At 41.3% G+C, this 22,559-nt stretch overlaps 1 long non-coding RNA gene across 2 annotated transcripts in view; it reads left to right on the forward strand.

Moving 5' to 3' along the window:
- The first annotated feature begins 1,293 nt into the window (after positions 1 to 1,293).
- LOC134336658 (uncharacterized) overlaps positions 1,294 to 22,559 on the forward strand; it is a 33,966-nt gene continuing 12,700 nt past the window's right edge. For both annotated transcript variants that reach the window (XR_010015843.1, XR_010015844.1), the window contains exon 1: positions 1,294 to 1,351. This is a non-coding gene — a long non-coding RNA (uncharacterized LOC134336658). The remainder of the gene's footprint in view (positions 1,352 to 22,559) is intronic.

The following is a 22,559-nucleotide window of genomic DNA, read 5'->3' on the forward strand; positions in this document are numbered from 1 at the left end:
AATGCAGACTTGACCACCAATTATTCCAAACTAACCATCACTCCAATGCCCCCTGCTAATCCTCAACCCAAATACTTTACTGATCCGGAGTATGAACTATCTGCCAGCTGATGAACCACTGAACCAAATTCAGATTCCCAAAGCTCCCCTGGAATAGTCCTGGTCACCTTCATCAAAGCATTTCTGGTTCTTCTCGGTGCAGAAGACCATAAGACACAGGAGAAGAATTAGGTCCACTAAGTCTCCTCCACATTCAATAAAGGCTGATGTATTTTTTTCAACCCATTCTCCAATCTTCTGCCCATAACCCTTAAGTGCCTTATAGTCAAGATTTGATGGGCTTTAGAGCAGGCTGTATGTTATAGACACACTGCGTTATTTGGGGTTGCCTGTAAGATGTCTGAGAAAAACTATCTTTGTAGTGCCTCAAGTCCTTCAACTTTGATCTTTTTATGACAGCAGTTCTACAGATGTTGATATTTTGTGACCAAATTCATTGCAGACAAGAGAAAACATTAGAGTGATTAACTCAGCTGTCATTTAATACCTGACTAAGCACCAGTTGACACAGGCAGCTTTAAAGTCCCTTGGTTAGATGATGATATGATATCAGTACCAATGCTTGGACTGGGGTTTTTAAGGTGAGGTCTTCCACTTATCCCTCTGATGAAAGCATTTATATTTTTAGAGTGCAAACACTTTGGTGATTTTCAATATCCACATAGATTTTGGCGCATGAATCTCAATGATCAATTGTCATATTTAATCACATTCAATATATCTTTTTAATTGATCTACAAGTAAAAACATTTTGTTTTTATAAACTGGATAGGAGATTAATGAAAAATAATATTCCATGTAGTTTAGGTAATTATTGGAATAACAATTATATCGAACAAATTGGATTTGATATGAGATTCTGTGCTTGTACTTAAGTGTACAGAAGGTAAACAATTTCAATTGGTTATGCTATGTAACACTCACTCAATAATCTAGAACTCTTTTAAATCTTGATAAGCACTTCCTTGGTAACATTGGGCTGCTACGGTTCAAAATTTGCACTACACGCTCTTTAGCTCAACTGTCAAATAGGAAGAGCTTAAGGTTAATGTAGTCAGTTGAGGCTAATAATTGCAAAGTCATAATGACTTCAGTGAGAAATTAAATTTGAGATTAAGGAAATTCTGTGCCAAACCGTTATCTCCTCAGGACAGAACCATATGCTGACTGTCTAAATTCTAATCCACTTGTAGGATTTTTGCAATTATATTTTTAAATCTTGAGTGCTCAGTACTTTGTTTAAAAATGCTTCTGAATTCTGATTTCCGTCTGGGAAGGCTCCTGAATAATGGTAAATATTATTCATCTTATAAACTCATGACTACTTTGCAGGAACTTATGGTAGAATTAAGGTGCCAGGTGGTTGAAACAATTGCTTGTCTGTATTTGTGAACCAGACATATTGAAATCATCATGACTCAAGTGGCTGTATCTCATAAACTGCTGACATTCATTTCGTAATGTACCTAATTCAAAACCAGAGCTGAAACTATAGACATTTGGCAAGATGGCTTCCTGCACGTTCAATTCGCTAGTTATGATTACATTTAAAGGTCTGTTTTGTAGCAGTGAGTGGCCAGTCATTTACTTATCAGCAAAAGGTTTAACATCACCGCCATATGTTATGAAATTTATTGTTTTGCAGCAGCAGTACATTGCTATACATGATAATGTAAAATATAAATTACAATTAGTAATTACTATATATATAATTACATTAATTAAGAAGTGCAAAAAGAGAGGAGAAAATAGTGAGGTAGTGTTCATGGGTTTTTGTCCATTCAAAAATCTGGTGGCGCAGGGGAAGAATCTGTTACTGAAACACTGAGCATGTGTCTTTGGGATCCTGTACCTCCTCCTTGATGGTAACAATGAGAAGAGGGCATGTCCTAGATGATGACATATTGGGCGGCATCCATTATTAAGGACCCACATCACCCAGGACATGCTCTCTTCTCATTGTTACCATCAAGAAGGAGGTAGAGAAGCCCTAATGGCACACACTCAGCGATTCAGGAACAGCTCCTTTCCATCTGCCATTCGATTCCTAAATGGACTTTGAACCCAGGACCACCACCTCACTTTTTTATTATTTCTGTGTTTGCACTGTTTTTCATTTAACGATTTAATATACATATATATACTTACTGTAATTCATTTTTTTTCTATACTTATCATATATTGCATTACACTGCTGCTGCTGCTAAGTTAAATTTCATGACATATCAGAATCAGAATCGGATTTATTATCATCTGCATGTGACGTTAAATTTGTTAATTTAGCAGCAGCAGTTCAATGTAATACATAATCTAGCAGAGGGAAAAAAGAATAGAAAATAAAATAAAACATAATAATAACAAATAAACAAGTAAATCAATTGTGTATATTGAATAGATTAAAAACACATAAATACTGTATATTAAAAAAAAGTGAGGCAGTGTCCAAAGCTTCAATATCCATTTAGGAATCAGATGGCAGAGGGGAAGAAGCTGTTCCTGAATCACTGAGTGTGTGCCTTCAGGCTTCTGTACCTCCTACCTGATGATAACAGTGAGAAAAGGGCATGCCTTGGGTGCTGGAGGTCCTTAATAACAGATGTTGTCTTTCTGAGACACCGTTCCCTAAAGATGTCTTGGTGCCCAAGATGGAGCTGACTAGATTTACAACCTTACTGAGGATATTAAACCTGATTTTGGTTCTGATTTTGTTGAGGGTCCTTAATTATGGATCCCACCTTTTGAAGGCACCCTTGATGCTGGGGAAACCAGTGTCCATGAGTTTACAACTTTCTGCAGCTTTTTCTGATCCTGTGCACTGGCCTCTCCATACCAGACAGTGCTGCAACCAGTTAGACTGTTCTCCACAGTACATCTGTAGTCACTTGTGAATGCCTGTGGTGACATACCCATTCTCCTCAAACTTCTAACAAAATACAGTATAGTTGCTGTCATGCCTTCTTCGTAATTGCATCAATATGTTGGGCCTAAGATAGATCTTCAGAGATGTTGACACCTAGAAACTTGAAACTGCTCACCCTTTTCACTGCTGATAATTCGAAGAGGACTGGTATGTTTTCCCATGGCTTCCCCTTCCAGAAGTCGACAAACAATTCCTTGGTCTTACAGATGTTGAGTGACGACATTCAACCAGCTGATCTATCTTGCTCCTGTATGACTCCTCATCACCATTGAAAATTTTGCCAACAATGGTTGTGTCATCAGCAAATTTATAGATAGCATTTGAGCTGTGCTCAGCAAATAATCATGAGTGTAGAGAGAGTAGAGCAGTGGGCTAAGCATGCACCCTTGAGGTGCGCCATTGATGATTGTCAGAAAGGAGGAGATATGGGCAGCACAGTGGCTTAATAGTTAGCACAAAGCTTGACAGTACCTGTGATCCAGGTTCAATTCCTGCGGCTAGCTCTAAGGAGTTCTCCCCACGAATGTGTGGGTTTTCTCTGGGGTCTGCATTTCCTCCCTCAGTCGAAAATTGAACCAGTTGGTAGTTAATTGGTCATTGTAAATTAGGCTAGGGTTAAATTGGGGGTTCCTGGGCAGTGTAATAAAATTAAATATTACTTCTCTTCTGCACAGACTATGGTCTCCCGATGAGGAAGTCAAGGATGCAGTTGCAGGAGGAGGTCCAGAGGGCCGGGTTTTGTTCATTAGAACTGAGGGTACGGCTGCGTTGAACGCTGAGCTGTAATCAATGTACATACCCTTATGTAGGTATTACTCTTATCCAGGCGATCTCAGTCTGAGTGAAGAGCCATTGAAATTGCATCTGCTGTAAACATATTGTGGTGATGGGCAAATTTGCAGTGGGTCCAGGTCCTTGCTTAGGCAGGAGTTGATTCTGGCCATGAACAACCTCTTAAAGCACTTCATCACAGTATATATGAGTGCCACTGGGCAATAGTCATTGAGGTAGGCCATCTTGTTCTTCTTGGGCACTGGTATGCTTATTGTCCTTTTGTAGCAGGTGAGCACCTCTGACTGCAGCAGTGAGAAATTGAAGATGTCCTTGAACACTCCCACCATTTGGTTGATACAGGTTTTCAGAGCCCTGCAGGTACACCATCAGGGTCTGATGCCCTGCGAGGGGTCACCCTTTTGAAAGATATTCTGATGTCAGCCTCCATGGTAGGACTCACAGGGTCACCAGATGCTGCAGGGATTCACATAGGCATAGTCCTATTCTCCCTTTCAAAGTATGCATAAAAGACATCGAGCTCATTCAGTAATGAAGTTAGGTTTCATCATGTTAGGTCTCGCTTTGTAGGAAGTAATGGCCTTCAAACCCTGATTCGTTCTCTAACCTCAACTGGAATTGTTTTTTCATCCTTAAAATAGCCTTCTGTAGGTTTCACCTAGACTTCTTGTATAGTTCTGGATCACCAGTTTAGAACATCACAGACCTAGCCCTCAACTGGCTACGAATCTCCAGGTTCATCCATGGCTTTTAGTTTGGGTACGTCCAGCATGTCCTCGAAGGCACACACTCATCCACACAGGTCCTGATGAAGTCAGTGACAACTGTAGCATATCTATTCAGATTAAAAGACGAATTCCTGAATTTTACCCAGTCCACTGACTCACAGCAGTCCTGTTAGTGCTCCTATGCCTCCCTTGACCGTACCTTTCTGCTTCTTGCCATTGGTACTGTGGTCTTTGGTCTCTGCCTATATACTGGGAGTAGAAGTGCAGCCAGGTGATTGGACTTTCCAAAGTTTGAGCGTGGGATGGCACGGTTATCATTTTTGATGGCGGTATAACAGTGGTGAAGTACGTTGGCTGCTCTGGTTCCACAGGTGATACGTTGGTGGTTGTTGTTCAGCGACTTCTTCAGTCTGGCCTGGTTGAAATTTATTTATTTAGAGATACAGAGTGGAATAAACACTTCTGGTGCTTTGAGCTGCACCACCCAGCAACCCCCAACAACACTAATTTAACCCTAACCCGAGCCTAATCACAGGACAATTCACAATGACCAATTAACCTGCCCAGTATGTCTTCGGACTGTGGGAGAAACTTTTCTCAGCAGATAAAATGAACAACATTTGAAAACTAGATGTTCCAGGTTGGGCAAGCAGGACTGAAATAGAATTACGACAATATTGTCCCCCTTTTAGACAGTCACTTGGGTCAAAGATAACTTGTTTCCAATCCAAGAGACTGCAGATGCTGGCAGCAGCATCTAGTAGGGAAACAGATAGAGGATAATTTTGTCAAAATCTTTCATCTGGAGGGAAATAGATGCTGCCTGGCCTGCTGAGTTCTTCCAATGCTTTGTGTGTTGTTTCCAATCCAGTTCTGTGGGATCTATAGGCTCTGCTACTGCTGGAAAAGGAGCTGCTTGAAGGGAGAATGGATGGATCATATAGGAGGTGGTGTGCTCCCTTTGTTAATTTTGCTGGACTTCTGCATGCTCCTTATGAGGAACTAATTTTTTTTTAACTGTAATTTCAGATGATTGTTTTACATTATGATGATTCACAGGACAGGAATTTGCAGAAAACTGTTACAATCTTCCAGGAAGTTATTGAGAATGACCTTGAAAGGTTCTTGAGAACCTCTTGTTAGGAGGGAGCTTGGAATAGAGTGCATAGTTTGAGACCCTTGCTTCAGACATGTGAATAAGGTGCCCCAACCATCACTAAAAGTTTTGCTTAATTAAACAGCAATGCTTGCATATCGGTCTGGGAGAGGACATTGAGCTTCACAGCCTGTGAGAGAGAGACAGCATTGGTAGTACCTCTTAAAAGATTTGACGTGCCTGAAACATACAGTTCTCTGGTAGACCGTGAGCTTTATGCAAGACTTCAGCTTGATCTTGGTATATTGGTGCATTGGAGATGGTGGTATATTTTAGCAGAGAGGTTGCCTTTACCAAGAGATGCTCCCATAGAGTGGTTCACATATTCCAAAGTTTTGTTGTGAAACTTAGTTGTTAGAGGGATGTATTGTGTAGTGGGGGTAATTGGGTGATGTTTTGAAGATGTTAATTGTAATTCCCTTCATTTTAGTGAGTGAATTGAATAACTTGGATCTCAGCCTCCAAATATTCACATTCAACTGCACTGCAGTTTGCTTAGAGTGAAAACAACATTTATGAAAAGTTTCCCACTGTCGTTTAGGTTAGTTGCACTTCAGCGGGAACCTTGTTGGGCCCAAGATACAATATTGCAGCTAGAATGTCTTTGGCATCAAATCAAAATCATAAATCCCCTTCCAACAGTTTAGCTGCTAATCTGTGTATCTGAATTCTGCAGTTAAATTAGCAATACTTTTAAGTGTAAACACAAGTAGTCAGTCAGCAGAAAATGGCTGACAATGGACAATGTCACCCCTAATTCATATATTTTACCCCTAACACTTCGTGTTGCCATAGTCCGGTATAAACTCATCAGAGTTGTATAGGACAGAAGGGAGCCCTTTGGCCGACCTCACTGATGCTAACATTGATGGCTATCTATGCTAATTCCATTTTCCTGCATTAGGCCCAAACCCCTCAAATTCTTTCCAGTCCAAGTACTTGTCCAAATGCCTTTTAAGTGCTATAATTGCTCAGTCACTTACTCTCGCTTTTCAGTTCTATATAATCACGCCCCTGTGTGGAAAACCTTGCCTTTAATATTCTCCTTTCACACCTTAAAACTATGCCCTCTCGTCTGAGACAGCTCACATTTGTAAAAGTGACCATCTATCCAATCTGTATCTCCAATAATTTTATAAAAATCTGTAAGGTCACCCCTCAATCTCCTACATTTCTTTGAGAATAAACACAGCCTATCTATTCTCTTCTAAAAAAAACCCTTCATTCCAGTGATGTCATGGTGAATTTCTTCTAATGCTACCACATGTTTTGTGTGTTGTGGCAACCAGACATATACACAGTTTTTCAGGCAAGGCCTGACCAAAGTCTTGTACAGCTGAAACACAACACTGCCATTCAGTCTCTCAGCTTATGAAGAAACTATGACAAAGGCCTTTTTCACTACCCTGTCCACCTATGTCACCATTTTCTGGGGCCTATGATGTTACATGTTAAATATGCTCTGTATATTACTCCTGGAGTCCCCGTCATTTACTCTAACTGCTCTAAATGCATTACTTCATTGTTTGGATTAAATTTCATCTGCCACTACTCCACAACTTTTTAATTGATCTTTGTCCCTCTGTATCCTTTCACAACCTTCGTTGCTGTGTATTGCTCCACCAGTTTGTGTTGCCAGCAAGCTTACTAGTCAGTGCATCTACATTCTCATGTACAAACATTTGTAATCACGTACTTTGCTATAGACTTCTAATCAAAGTAAAACACACCTTGGCCACTATCATTTGTCTCCTTTCATCAAGTCACTTTTGGATCCAGTTTACCAATGTACCTGGATCACATATGCCTTCTGAATCAGACTGCTGAACAGGGCTTTACCTTGCTAAAAGTCATGTCCGTGCCCCAACCTTCAGGGTGGTACACAAATGATAAAACCATGTTTGTCGATAAAGAAGTGTATGTGTATTCACTGACATTCTTTGAAATGTGGCCTTAAGACATCCACAGAAAACCAGCTTTAATTTCTGAAATCAAATCTTAAACAGGCTGAAAGTTGATTGCAACACTCAAGTTGAGTGTTGCTTTAGTAAGTAAAGGCAAAAATGATGAATACAGATGCCAGCCAGACTGTAACTAAATACAAAAGAGTTTTGTAAGATTATGTCAAATCTGAACTTTACTGGGCTGTTGGCAAAACCTAAAATTGTTGGCAGAAAATTTGCAGTCAGTACTGCATTGCCCATCTTGGCTGATGAAGACTTGGAATTAGCTTGTGCAGATCTCCCAGTAGGAACATTTTGAAAGAAGCTGGCTTGTTTCTCTGTGCTGTGGCTGGCATGGTGGCAAAGCCCTCTGTGATGAGGTGTGTTTAGAACAAACCTCACTCACAAAGTCTGCAAAATCTTTTAGGGCTGGTTCAGTCGGTTAGTTAATTAACAGTTAAAGCTCTCACAGGCAATTCATATTTCATATATATTGTGTTTTCAGATGCACTCAAAACCTATCAAAATAGGTAACAATGATTTAATTAAATATTCACAGCCATCTTAATATATTAATGGTTTTGGCATCCATTATCAAGGACTACCACTATCCAGGTCATGCTCTCTTCTCACTGCTGCCATTGGGAAGGAGATACAGGAGCTCTATGTCCTACATCACCAGGCTCAGGAACAGTTATTACTCTTCAACCATCAAGCTCCTGAACCAGAGTGAATAACTTTATTCACCTCAACTCTGAAATGATTGCATGACCTATGGACTTGCTTTCAAAGACTGTACATCTCATGTTCTCAGTATTATTTATTTACTTATTTTTTATTGTCCAGTTCATCTTACTTTACACATTCATTGTTTGTCAGTCTTTCTTTATGTGTACTTTTCATTGATTCTATTACATTTCTCTGTACCACTGTGAATGCCTGCAAGAAAATGGATCTCAGGGAAGGATACGGTAGCATGTACTTACTTTGATAATAAATTTACTTTGAATTTAATAAAAAAACAAATTCAAATAGATTTAAACAAATAAAACAAATTAGCATTTAATTTGGGTGTTGGGGTGGAGATACATCTCTACCAAAGGAGGCGTAAGGCCCTCCTTCCCACCACCAGCCTTTAGGTCACCCTTGGGCAAAGTGTAGCACCTGCTTAACCCCATTCCCCCTTCCCTCCCCACCTCTGATCAGGGCCATGGGAGCAGGTGGTGGATGGTCATATGAGCAACTGGTGCATATCTCAGGTCCTGGTTATGCATCCACTGACACCAGGCAGACAATCTCTGAAGAGTATTGATAATATCTGGGGTCACCTGTCTTGAAAAGACACTACCCAGAAGAAGGCAAGGGCAAACCACTTCTGTGGAAAAATTTGCCAAGAACAATCATGGTCAAGACCATGTTTGCCCAAGTCACATGACATGGCACATAATGGATGAACGAGTATTTAATTAAATACACCAACTGAAGGTATGAGAAATCATTAAAAATCATCATGGCAAAATAATGTAATAAATAAACTACCCTCCAACACTTAAGCTTTGGCATCTTCATTCAGAGGAATGGGGTGAAGGGTCAGACAAATTTCACATCCAGTATGTTTATACTCTGGTGCAGAAGTCAATAGTGTGTTGTCTATCATGCTGCCAACATTTCCATGAAACAGTTGAAAATGGTTCACAATGCACCTCAATAAAAGTCAAAATAGCAACCAGGTAGCAATTAAAATGAATTGCAAAGGTTTCATTAAGCGTGGTACAACCTAGCCCAAGTTGTTCAAACAGATTCCACATTTATAGTGCTGGTGAATTTCTGTAAATTAGTGCTCTGATGAAATGTGTTCTTGTAAAATAACGTGAAGGTACTTCTGTATTGTTTAAAAAATACTGGTTACATTTTCCTATGCAGTAAAGAATCATAGAATATGTAAAACCATACAGCCAGGAAAGAGGTCATTCAGCACTTCTTGTCCGAGCCAAGTCGTGTGTATTTTTCTGAGTTAATCCCATCATCCATGTAGTAATCACTAAATTTGCAACAATCAAGTATCTACAAAGCTGGTAAAGACTGACAAACTGTTCTTAAATACTTCTGATTGTGCCATTTGTAAAAACACTTCAAACAGAATAAAAAAATATATACATTCAGTAGCCACTTTATTAAATACAACAGTACACTGCTCATTAATACAAATATCTCATCAGCCAATCATGAGGCTACAACTCAATGCATAAAAGCATACAGACGTGGTCAAGAGGTTTAATTATTGTTCAGACCAAACATCACAATGGGGAAGAAATGTGACTTTTGTGACATTGACAACGGAATGATTGTTGGTACCAGATGAGGAGGTTTGAGTATCTCAGAAACTGCTAATCTCCCAGGATTTCACACATAACTCTCTAGAGGTTAGAGAATTGTACAAAATACTGAAAAAAAAACATCCAGTGAGCAGCAGATCTGTTGGCAAAAATGCCTTGTCAATGAGACAGGTCAGAGGAGAATGGCCAGACTGGTTCAAGCTGACAGGAAGGCGACAGTAACTCAGATAAATTCATGTCACAATAGCAGTGTGCAGAAGAGCATCACTGAATGCACATCACATCGAATCTTGAAGTGGACACAAGAGGTACTGCAGATGCTGGAAATCGAGGACAAGCTGTGTACATACATCTATTGATGCTTCTGGACACATCTTCAGTGATGTTCCTGGAATCATCGGGTGTTTCGGGTTTTTCAACATCATACAACCTCCTCCAGGTGACCCAGCCTAGGCTGATCAGACCCCAGCTTGTGTCCAGATGGCTAGCTACTTATGACTCCTTGGCTCCCCTCTTTTGAGCCACAGCCATCTTGAGGCCCTCTCTGCCGCATCGGTGGTACTGCGGATGGCTCTCCTCTTCCTCTCTCCCTCGATGCCCAAAATGCTGAAGGCTCTAACTAAAGAATGGGCTATGAATCCCCTACAACCAACCTCCACTGGGAGACACCTCGCTCTCCATCCAGCCTGCTGACAGTTGCTGACCAGTCCTGCGTACTTGGAGAGCTTCCTTTCAAAGGCCTCTTCCAAGCTATCTTCCCATGGGACTGTCAGCTACAGCAGCACCACTTGCTTAGTAGACTCAGACACTAGGGCAATGTCTGGTCGCAGGGTGGTGGCTGCGATATGGTTGGGGAACTTCAGCTGCCGTTCGAGGTCCACCAACAGCTGCCAGCCCCTTGTAGAGGTCAGAATGCCTGCAGATGTTCTTTTGGCAGGTATTGGCTGCTCCCCAGCTCTGACAAAGGCAATGGTCTGCTTGGAGGGTCGGGACCGCTTCGCCCACTCAACTCCTGCGCTGACGGCTTCAGCGATGGTCTTCAGGACCTGATCATGCCTCCATCGGTACCGTCCTTCACCAAGTGCCCTTGCACAGCCGCTGAGGATGTGCTCCAGGGTTTCTCGCTTGGAGCACAGTGGGCACGCAGGTGATTCTGCCTTGCCCCATGTGTGCTGGTTTGATGGGCTTGGAAGCACATCGTACACTGCCTGGATGAGAAATTGTTGCGGTGTGGTTCGGCTTTCACAGTTTTCCTGATGAAGGGTCTTGGCCCGAAATGTCGACTGTTTATTCGCCTCCATAGATGCAACCTGGCCTGCCGAGCTCCTGCAGCACATTGTGTGTGAACCTTGAGGTGGATGGGCTACAGCACAGATCATGAACATACACTCGCACTACGCCGGATAATTTTGAAAACGAAGCTTTTTCTCTTCGTTTTGCCCTCCCGTCCACACTGAGCCGGCGTTTTCAGCCCCCGAAAACGGAGACTTTCGAAAACACTCTCCAGAGTGAATAAATCTGAAGACGCTAAATATCTGGCGTAGAGTGTACGGGGTAAACGGAGAGATTTAAAAACGTTGTCATGACAACACCACAACAACAATGCCTTTTTCTGCTTCTGCTTGGTACTGCGCAAGCTGTTATAATGCACAGTCGGTGTGAACGGCGTGAGAGTTAAATTAAAGTGAGCTTTTTTGACTATTTAAAAACGCTGTCATGACGTGCCGGAACAGATGTTCGTTGTTTTCTTGAACGCCACCACCTTACAATTTCAGAACAGACGGACTAGACTGAAGCCAGAAGGGTTAGAAATGTACTCACCAAATACTTTGACCCATAGCTTACTGAATAAATAAGTATACTCACTTCGCCCTGTTTTCTGTCCTTGCTTGTATGAAGGTGGTTCACCTATTTATGCAAGTACTTCTCTGACAGTAGATGTGTAACAGCCTAATGTAACATTGTATGGAAATACAAGATAACGCTGATGCAGAAGTTTTATACATTTAACAAGGTGCTTTATTAATGCACAGAGTTAGTCAGTTTTTCAATGTTCGTCGTCAGCTGGGTCATACTGTCGGTGAACTCGCTGTCGGTTGCCTCCATACGCTCCAGTATTTGTTTTTTTTTAAGTTTTATGTCCTCCTGTGCGAGAGCCAAGAGCAATTCCTTTTAATTTTTTCTACTCTGTAACTGGACAAACACGCACTAAGTATACCACCTCCTCTTCGCTTGTTTTCTTTGTGTCCTGCGCATGCCCAGTAGTAGGAGATTCGCCCAAATATCCGCCTAATGTGGACGGAGATATTTTGAAAAACGCTTAGTGTGGACGCCTGACGTTTCTACTCGAAACCGGCGTTTTCAAAATTATCCGGCGTAGTACGGACGTAGCCTGAGGCCATTTCATTAAGTGCTTCCTGTACCTAACAAGGTAGTAATGGAGTGTAAATGAATGTCAAATGCATGGCTTTAGGGTGAGAATCCTAGGTTAAAGTCTCCCTTTGTGATAGCTTTCCTAGAGCTGAAAGGTGTTAATAAGGTGGTAAATACTGTATTATAATACCTGAGTCAGCAATAACTGAATTATATGAAATAAAAGGTAACGTTTACCAGATTTCCCATCTCAATGATTGATTCACACTTTTTTAATCAGTGGCTTGCAAAGTACCCAAGTTTGATTCTGTACTGATGGCTTACTTGTCATTGTTAATACATTGTGAAATTGACAGCATCTTAGATTTCTGTGGATTAATGAAACAATGCAAATTAATGTAAACTCCCGAAGATGTTGATGCCACTGCATAGGCTGCACTGAAATGCCACTTTCACAGTAACCTAGAGAAATTGGTGAAATGACACATTAGTTGTATGGTTATATGGTTATAGTTGTGAAATTCTGAAAGTAATAAACTTTACTGCACGAGTTCTAATTGAGCTCTTGATGGTTTTCCTGGGAATACTTGGAGTTAAATAAACTTTCAGTACTGTATTAATTAATACACAATATTTTGAAATCTTTATCATGTATTGCGTGATAAATACTGAAGATAAAGAGAACAACCATCTACAATTAAATATACTTATTTAAACCCATGGTCAGCTTCCTCTCTGATTTCAGGTGTACGAGGGGTGATTGATAAGTCCGTGGCCGAAGGTAGAAGGAATCAATTTTAGAAAACTAGCACATTTATTTTTCAACATAGTCCCGTCCTACATGTGCACACTTAGTCCAGCGGTCGTGAAACATACAGATCCCTTCTTTGTAGAGGTGGTCCACAGCACAGGTGATTGATAAGTTCATGGCCCAAGGTAGAAGGAGATGGATTATTAACTTCAAACTTTCTGCATAATCACTCAAAGGGTTGAACTGCACGTGCATGTAACGAGAGCTGTATAACTCATCTCCATCTACCCTAGGCCACAAACTTATCAATCACCCCTGCTGTGGACCACTTTCTGGAGGTCCAAGATGCTGACTTCTACAAAGAAGGGATCTGTATGCTCCATGACCACTGGACCAAGTGTGTAAATGTAGGAAAAATAAATGTGCTAGGTTTTCTAAAATTGACTCTTTCCACCTTAGGCCACGAATTTATTAATCACCCCTCGTATGTTCCATATTTAAGTACATCTTCAGTGTAATGTTTAAAATCTACATGTGCTTGAAGCTGACAAGTATATTGCAGACAAATGTATGATCTTCAGTTGGTTGGGGTCGATGATGGATGTTGTGTCCTGGCTGTTGAAGATGATGTGCAAGTCAATATGCAAGCTGGGGCAGTAGGATGCAGAGAGCAAGCTGTTGTGCATACAGCAGTCTCCCCCTCTCCACGCACTGACGAATTCAAAGAAATGGTAGGGACTGATACAATTTGTCACCAATGGTGTCGCAGGAGTTGCCAATGAACTCAATGTAGGACTGCTTTGGGGTTTATTCCTGAAGTGTTGCCCATCAGTGGGGGCAGTTACAAGTCAGCCAAGGTTTGAAATAAGGGTTTTTCCTCTCCTAGATGAGCTGCCAACTATAGCTGACGAGCCCCATCTGCCTGCAGTGACTGGTAACCTGCTTTTACCCCTTCTACTGTCAGTAGGAATGGTTTCACTAGGCTCAGATGCTAAGCCACGTGTGAAGTTCTGAACTTGATGTCAGAGGCTGTTTGAGGTACACACCACTGGGAGTATTTAATAGGTAGTAGGAACTTATCCTACAACACTCCCCCCCCCCACCCTCCCCTCCCCGGCTATGACATCTGTAAGGAACTGGCTAGTACATATGTAATAATAACTATTCTTTCAGGTATCCTTTTCTGTGCACGTTTCTTCAATTTTGAAAGGCAGTCCTTTTCTAAGCTTTGGTAAATGTAAGCTTGTGAACTATATCTACCAAGACTTTCAGATCATTTGGAATCTCTTGAAACTCCATTTGTCTGCTGTCTCTTCTAATCAGTTTGTCTTTTATCAAAAAATAAGTTTGGTCTTTGAAGTCAGCAATCAGATGAGATGGATACAAGTATGATGACCTTTGGCTGTTCACTCTCCTCCTTCAAACATTTTCTGTATCCATACCAAGACATCCTTAACCCAGGTGCCAAGGAGGCAAGTCACTAACCTGGCATCTCTTCTGCTGCCATACTGAATCCCTTTTCACTATCACGCTATCTGACTGCACTCTTACCCTCTGAGTCTGTCACAGTGCCAGAGATCTGACTACTGCTTCTAGCACTGAAGAATCATGCTCCTCAGCAATATCCCAAGAGGTATACCTGTAGCCACAGAGGGACCATACACTCTCCTTCTTTTCCAAGTTCCCATACATCTATCTGAAGCCTATATCTTGGGTGCCATTACCTCAGTAGAAGTCTCTGTTATGATGTCTTCATCATCTTCAGCTCCATTTCCTTGACTGCAGCTGTGGTCATCGGGGAGACTATGAAGTTCCCTGACTTCCCACATCTTGATGAAGGAGCATTCCCCAGGTCTAACTGCCATCCTGTAAAAACTGAATCAAGTACTAAGGATGAATAAAGAAATTTAAAACCTTTACTTGTATTTCCTCACCAAAGCCTCAACTCCACACTCCTCTTGTTGTAAAGTTTAATGGTGGTTGGCAGACCAACATAAGCTATATTACTGCCACCTATTGAGTTGGAATGTGGAGCAAAGAGACAAGGAGTACTGTATACCCGCTAAAGAAACTCAAATAATGTAATAAAGCATAACCTTTTCAGAAAGTCAAATATGCACTTAAAACATTACAGTGGTAGTGATATCCTACCAAATTTTCCATGTTAAACCGTGTTCCAAAGGATTCAATTTAGCAATTAGTTGTTTCCTTTGCACCTCATAGGAACTGCTTTTAAATGATATATGCTGTAAAATTTCTTGACAAGAGCACTCCCTACGAATGCCCATATCATGTATATTAATACTAACCGAAGAACTATTCAACCTAGTATGTCCAATACATAAATGTGTAAGTATAACTTCTTTCCTCCTTTTGTACACACTCCCAGTTGGTTTCCTGCCATCCTGTGAATTTTACATAAATGCTGCCTTTCTTTTCCTTATCCCTACTTTGTTGCCACAGTGATTGAATGGATTTTTAAATTATGGCTTTCATGTCCTCTTTATGCAAAGACACCACTATATTTACATCGAGACACACAAAATGCTGAAGGAGATCAGGCAGCATCTATAGTACAGTCGATGTTTTGGGCCGAGACCCTTCAGCAGGACTGGAGGGAAAAGAAAGACGAGGATTAGATTTAAAAGGTGAGGAGGACGGGAGGGAGATAAACAAGGTGACAGGTGAAACTGGGAGGGGGGAGGGGTGAAGTAAAGAGCTGGGTTGTTGATTGGTGAAGGAGATACAGGGCTGGAGAAGGAAGAATCTAATAGGAGAGGACAGAAGGTCATGGAAGAAAGCAAAGGGAGGAGAACCAGAGGAAGGCAATGGGCAGGCAAGGAGATAAGGTGAGGGAGGGACAAGGGGATGGGGAATGGTGAGTGTGGGGGCATTACCAGAAGTTCAAGAAATCGATGTTCATGCAATCAGGTTGGAGGCTACTGAGACGGAATATAAGGTGTTGTTCCTCCTACCTGAGTGTGGCCTCAGTGTGACAGTAGAGGAGGCCATGGATTGACATATTGGAATGGGAATGGAAAGTAGAACTAAAATGGGTGGCCATTGGGAGATCCCACTGCTCCTGGTGGACAGAGCGTAGGTGCTCAGCGAAGTGGTCTCCCAATCTACGTCGGGTTTCACCAATATACAGGAACACCAAACACAGTATGTGACCCCGAACAGACTCACAGGTGAAGTACCGCCTCACCTTGAAGGACTGTTTGGGGCCCTGAATGGTAGTGAAGGAGGAGGTGTAGGAGCAGGTGTAACACTTGTTCCGCTTACAAGGATAAGTGCCAGGAGGGAGATCAGTGGGGAGGGATGAGTGGACAAGGAACTTGTGTAGAGAGTGATACCTGCAGAAAGCAAAAAGTTGGGGGGTGGGAGGAAGGAAAAATGTGGAGGTGGCAGAAGTTCTGGAGAATTATGTGCTGAACTTGGAGGCTGGTGGTATGGTAGGTGAGGACAAAAGGAACCCTATCCCTGGTAGGGTGGCGGGAGAATGGGGTGAGAGTAGACATGCGTGAGATGGAAGCGACGCGATTGAGGGCAGCATTGATGATGGAGGAAGGGAAGCCCCTTTCTTTGAAAAAGGAGGATATCTCCTTCATTCTGGAATGAAAAGCTTCACCCTGAGAGCGGATGCGGTGGAGACAAAGGAATTGAGAAAAAGGGATGGCATTTTTATAAGTATGAGGGTGGGAAGAGGTATAGTTCAGGTAGCTGTGAGAGACCATGAGTTTATAATAGACATCAATAGATAAGCTGACTCCAGAGATAGGGACAGAGAGATCAAGAAAGGGGAAGGACATGTTGGAAATGGATCAGGTAAATTTGATGTCAGGGTGAAAGTTGGAGGTGAAGATGATGAAGTTGATGAGCTCTGCATGGATGCAGGAAGCAGCACTAATACAGCCTTCAATGTAGTGTAGGAAAAATGGCTGACAGATACCAGTGTAGGCTTGGAACATAGACTGTTCTACGTAGCCGACAAACAAGCAGGCATAGCTGGGACCTATGTGAGTGCCCATAGCTACACCTTTTGTTAGATAGAAGTGGGAGGAGCCATTGGAGAAATTATTAAAAGTGAGGACAAATTCCTCGAGACAGAGGCGAGTGGTAGTAGTGGAGGGGAACTGGTTGGGTCTAGTGTCCAGTAAGAAAAAGAGATCTTTGAGGCTTTCCTGCTGGGGGATGGAGGTGTATAGGGACTGGATCTCCATAGTGAAAATAAGATGATGGGGGCCATGGAGCTTGAAATCATTGAAAAGATCCAGAGCATGTGAAATGTCACAGATGTAGGTAGGAAGGGACTGAATAGGGGAGATAAAACAGAGTCAAGGTATGCAAGTATGAGTTCAGTGGGGCAGGAACAAGCTGAAACAATGGATCTATCTGGACAAGCAGGTTTGTGGGTCTTGGGTAGGAGGTAGAAATGGGAGGTGTGGGGTGCAGATACTATGAGGCTGGTGGTAGTGGATTGGAGATCCCCAGAGCTAATAAGGTCAGTGATGATGTGGGAGACAATGAACTGGGGCTGCATAGTGGGGGCCTGTTTGAGGGGTAAGTGAGAGTTGTCATTGGGCCCCAGCAAGGTAGAGGTCAGTATGCCAGACTGCACAGCAACCCCCCTTATCTATGGGTTTGAAGGTGAGGTTGGGATTATTGCAGATTACACTACGTTTATATCTTTAATTTTAAGTGATTGCTTGGGTAGAATGTCTGCCACCTCATTTCCTTCAACCCCAACATGGGCAGGGGCCCATAAAAATGTACATACAAGCCTAGAACTTGCAGCCTCTACAGATGTTTTCCAATCTCAGGAAGAATGTTTGGTTTACAGTTTCAAATACCTGTTTAAATAGAAATCAAAACTGGGAACAAATCAGAGCACACAATTACATAATCATGGTGTAATTTTCTGACCCACTCCAAGACTAAAATCATAGCAAACATCTCGGATGTGGATACTGATAGCTTGTCTGATAATCTTTTCTTAAGAGTCATCTGAAACTTTGGAATATAAACAGAAACACCCAAATGACCTGTCACTGGATCCTCCGAACCATCTGTGTAGATATGTGAAATTCTACAATATCTGCTTTGCATATATTGCTGGACTTCCTGTGCTACTGACAATGCCCCACTTTCACAACAGCTGTTTCAAAATACCCATTCCACTGAACGTCACCTTCTTTTCATTGGTTAAAGTGCCCTATAATTATCAAATGAATGAGACCTGCTGTTTTAAAGAATCTGCTCTCTCTCACTCAGCTCCCAACTCCTGTACAAATCAAGCTAATAAGAAATGAGACCTGCCTTATTACAAGTTTCCACTCTCTTTCCACTGGGACCTTGTTCAAAGTAGATTCATTATCAAAGTACATGTATGGCGCCATAAAGAGGAGGAGAAGACGGCGGCGCGATGCAGCGTGCAGCAGCCACTCCGGTGAATGATATCTGTTATCTGTCAAGTAGGGTACCGTGCACACTCCTGTTTTGATGGAAATAGATGTGAGAGCACGGAGGAACATCTGGAGATACTTCTGAAATGCCTGTTTCGCTGCAGCTGCTACTGTGTGATCCAGAATCTCCGGAGGAGAAGGCCCCAAGTCCTCGGCTTTGCCTGTTGCTCGGCGGCCGGGGCGGGGTTGAAGCGCTCGGCAGAGGATGGTGCTTGGGAGGCTGTATCGGAGGCGCTGGTCAGAGGCTCGAAGTTTTCGGATGGACTGAGTCGGCTGTGGTCGGGTGCTTCCAATGCATCAGCAGTCGTTGGCGCCTGGAGGTTTATGGCAGGAAGAGTTTCTCCCTTTTGCTGCCTGCTATTGGGACTATCGGGAGTTGATCGGAACTTTGAGACTTTTTTTTACCGAGCCCATGGTCTGCTCTTTATCAAATTACAGTATTGCTTTGCACTGCTGTAACTATATGTTATAATTATGTGGTTTTGTCAGTGTTAGTCTTTGATTTGTCCTTTTTTTTGTGATATCACTCTGGAGGAACATCGTATCATTTCTTAATGCATGAATTTCTAAATGACAATAAGTGAGGACAGAGTGTCCTCATAATCTAATATACAACTCTGAGATTCATTTTCTTGCAGTTACCCACAGCAAGTACAAAGAAACGCAATAAAATCAATGCAAGACTGCACACAACATGATGGGCAAACAACCAGTGTGCAAAAGACTGTGCAAATACAAAAAGAGAAAAAAATAATAGATAGTAAACATGAGAGAAAGAGTCCTTGAAAGTGAGTCCGTAGGTTGTGGGAATAGTTCAGTGATGGGGTGAGTGAAGTTGAGTGAAGTTATCTCCTCTGGTTCAAAAGCCAAATGGCTGAGGTATAATAACTATTCCCGAACCTGGTGGTGTGGGTCTTGAGGCTCCTGTATCTCCTTCCTGATGGCGGCAGTGAGAAGAGAGCATGACCTGGATGGTGGCGGTCCTTGATGATGGATGCTGCTTTTCTGTGACAATGCTTTTTGTAGTTGTGCTGAATGGTGGAGAGGAAGGGCTTTACCCGTGATGGACTACCCTGTATCCATTACTTTTTGTAGGTTTTGTAGGGCATTGGTGTTTCCATGCCAAGTGTGATGCAAACAGTCAATATACTCTCCACCGTACATCTATACAAGTTGGTCTAAGTTTTAGATGACATTCTGAATCCTCACAAACTTCGAAGGAAGTAGAGATGCTGCAGTGCTTTCTTTGTAATGGTACTTAGTACGCACTGGACCCAGGACAGATCCTCTGAAATGATAACACTAAGGAATATAAAGTTTCTGATCCTCTCCTCCTCTGATGCCCTGATGAGGAGTTGCTCATGGACCTCTTGTAATCAACTCTTTCATTTTGAGGACGTTGAGTGAGACGTTGCTGTTGTGGCACCACTCAGCCAGATTTTTAATTTCCCTCCTATACGCTGATTCATCACCAACTTTGATTTGGCCAACGACAGTGGTGTCAGCAACAAACTTACTATGGCATTGGAGCTGCGCCTAGCCTCACAGTTGTAAGTATAAAGTGATAGAGCAGGGAGCTAAGCACACAGCCTATAGTGCACCTGTGCTAATGGTGATTGTGGAGGAGATGTTGCTGCCAATCCAAACTGACTGTATAAAAATACATATTACTCGAAGAGCAGAAATAAGATTAGCAACTTAGAGTTCTGTTTCATTTCTGTTTCGAGTGTGCTTGGATTGTTTCACTTCACTATCTGGCAGATGAAATGAAGGAAAACAAGCCGCAATCCAAATTCGTGACTTATGTAGCAAACCATGACCATGCACATTGATTCAGACTGGATAATTCAGTTTTAATATTCACATTCACAGTTAAATAAAATAGAATTTCAGCAATATAAACACTGATTATCTTGGAATAAAATACAAGACTTGTACTTATGCATGTCTTTTTGAATTCATTTTCATACATTCGCATAGATTTTGTGTTGACGTTCAACGTTTTTAAACATGGTAAGACCTGTTCTGGTCAAAAATGAATGATATTGCATTATATAAATAGATAATCCTATTTCAACCCCTATGTGAAAAAAAAACTAATAATTTATGCTTGCTTAATAATGTTAAATGCATTATAGAGAGCCACCCACCATGAGCTGACCAATGGTTTAGTGCATTTGGTTATATCATTAAATGCTTTGAAGATTTAAAAACATAAAACTTATTGCGACATTTAATATAATGTCAAATAAATCCAAATGAAAATCTTGATACAACAAAACACCTCTACGAGATGTTAATAAACCATCATCTCAAGTTGAGCTTATTGTCATGTCCACAAGTCTGATGTGGTTCAGGTATACCTGTAATGAAAAACCTGCGTGCAGCAGTATTATACGGATGTAGGTTTAGACAACACAGAAAATGTAAGTTATAAATAAGTATTCAAAAAGTATTAATTATTCTAAAAGCTCTCTCTTTGTACTTTGTTACACAAAAGTTTGAATTGGGTGATCTCCAGGAAACCAAACAAAGACCTATTTTCAGGAAGTTAGAACTTGGAATAGATTTGGAATGATTTCTAAAACTTTGACAAACATCTATAGATGTATGGTGGAGAGTATATTGACTGGTGGTTGCATCACAGCGTGGTATGGAAAAACCAATGCCCTTAAATGGAAAATCCTACAAAAAGTAGTAGATAATGGGCTGTATCTCATTCCATCATGGGTAAAGCCCTCCCCACCATTGAGCATGTCTATATGGAGTGATGTCACAGGAAAGCAGCATCCATCATCATAGACCCTCACCATCCAGGTGATGCTTTCTTCTCGCTGCTGCCGTCAGGAAGGAAGTGCAGAAGCCACAAGACCCACACTATCAGGTTCAAGAATAGTTTTTACACCTCAACCATCAGGCTCTTGAACCAGAGGGCATGACTACACTCTGCTGCACCACCCTTTCATTGAAATGTTCCCACAACCTATGGACTCACTTTCAAGGATGATCTCACGTTCTCGATATTTATTGCTTATTTATTTATTATTATTATTTCTTTGTTCCCTTTCTTTTTGTATTTGTGCAGTTTGTTATCTTTTGAACACCAGTAGTCTGCTCCACTGGTGCGGTCTTTCATTGATTCTGTTATGGTCATTGGATTTATTGAGTATGCCTGCAAGAAAATGAATCTCTGAGCTATATACATGTACTTTGATAATAAATTTATTTTGAACTTTGAATATTGAACCACTTACACCAAATGTAATTGATAAAACTATGAAGAATATAACTGAGTCAACTGTAGAGCGTGACTTGACAATATGTTAGAAAGTAGTGGCTTGCATTGCATGATGGCTCTGAAATTTCATTCTTCGAATTAATAGGAACTGAACTTTGGAAGTGCAGGGGAGAATGCAGCTGCCACAATATAGCCTGTTTAAAATACCAAATACCAGATTTTCACAGCCAAATACGTTCACAGTCTCTCAATGCTTTCAAATGAATCCTGTTTACGTTAACTCTGGAATCATTTGGAATAATACCAAGAAATTATCATTTAATTAATGAAAACTGTACTTATTATAACTTGAATAAATTTATTTATGAGTATCAGTGCAAAAACATGTTTAATATCTATTGAAAACTGCCAATCAGAATAGTTTGAGAAGTTACTGTTGATGTATGTTTGCTTGCATAAATGTTATATAGAATGAAAGTGTTCAACAGAACATCCTTTATAGAAAACAGTAACTTAGCTCTAAATAGTCCAAATACGCAAAAATATATCAAGGTCATATCACACAGAACATTCAGTTCCTAAAGGTATTGTTGCACTACATACTGCAAAATCAAGGATGTGAGCGACAGTGTGTCAGTACCTTGGCAGACTGAATCCATTGCCTATAAATAACTGAGTATAATTCAATTAAATTGAACTAGCAGTGAATATATACCCTGATGAGTTTTAATTCCAAATGTTATCACCTTTTCCCCAAGTTAATATTTATAGTTCTCTTTTCCCTTTTTTTCTGTTTG

The sequence above is a fragment of the Mobula hypostoma genome, chromosome 2, assembly GCF_963921235.1.
Source record: "Mobula hypostoma chromosome 2, sMobHyp1.1, whole genome shotgun sequence".
Taxonomy (NCBI): Eukaryota; Metazoa; Chordata; class Chondrichthyes; order Myliobatiformes; family Myliobatidae; genus Mobula; species Mobula hypostoma.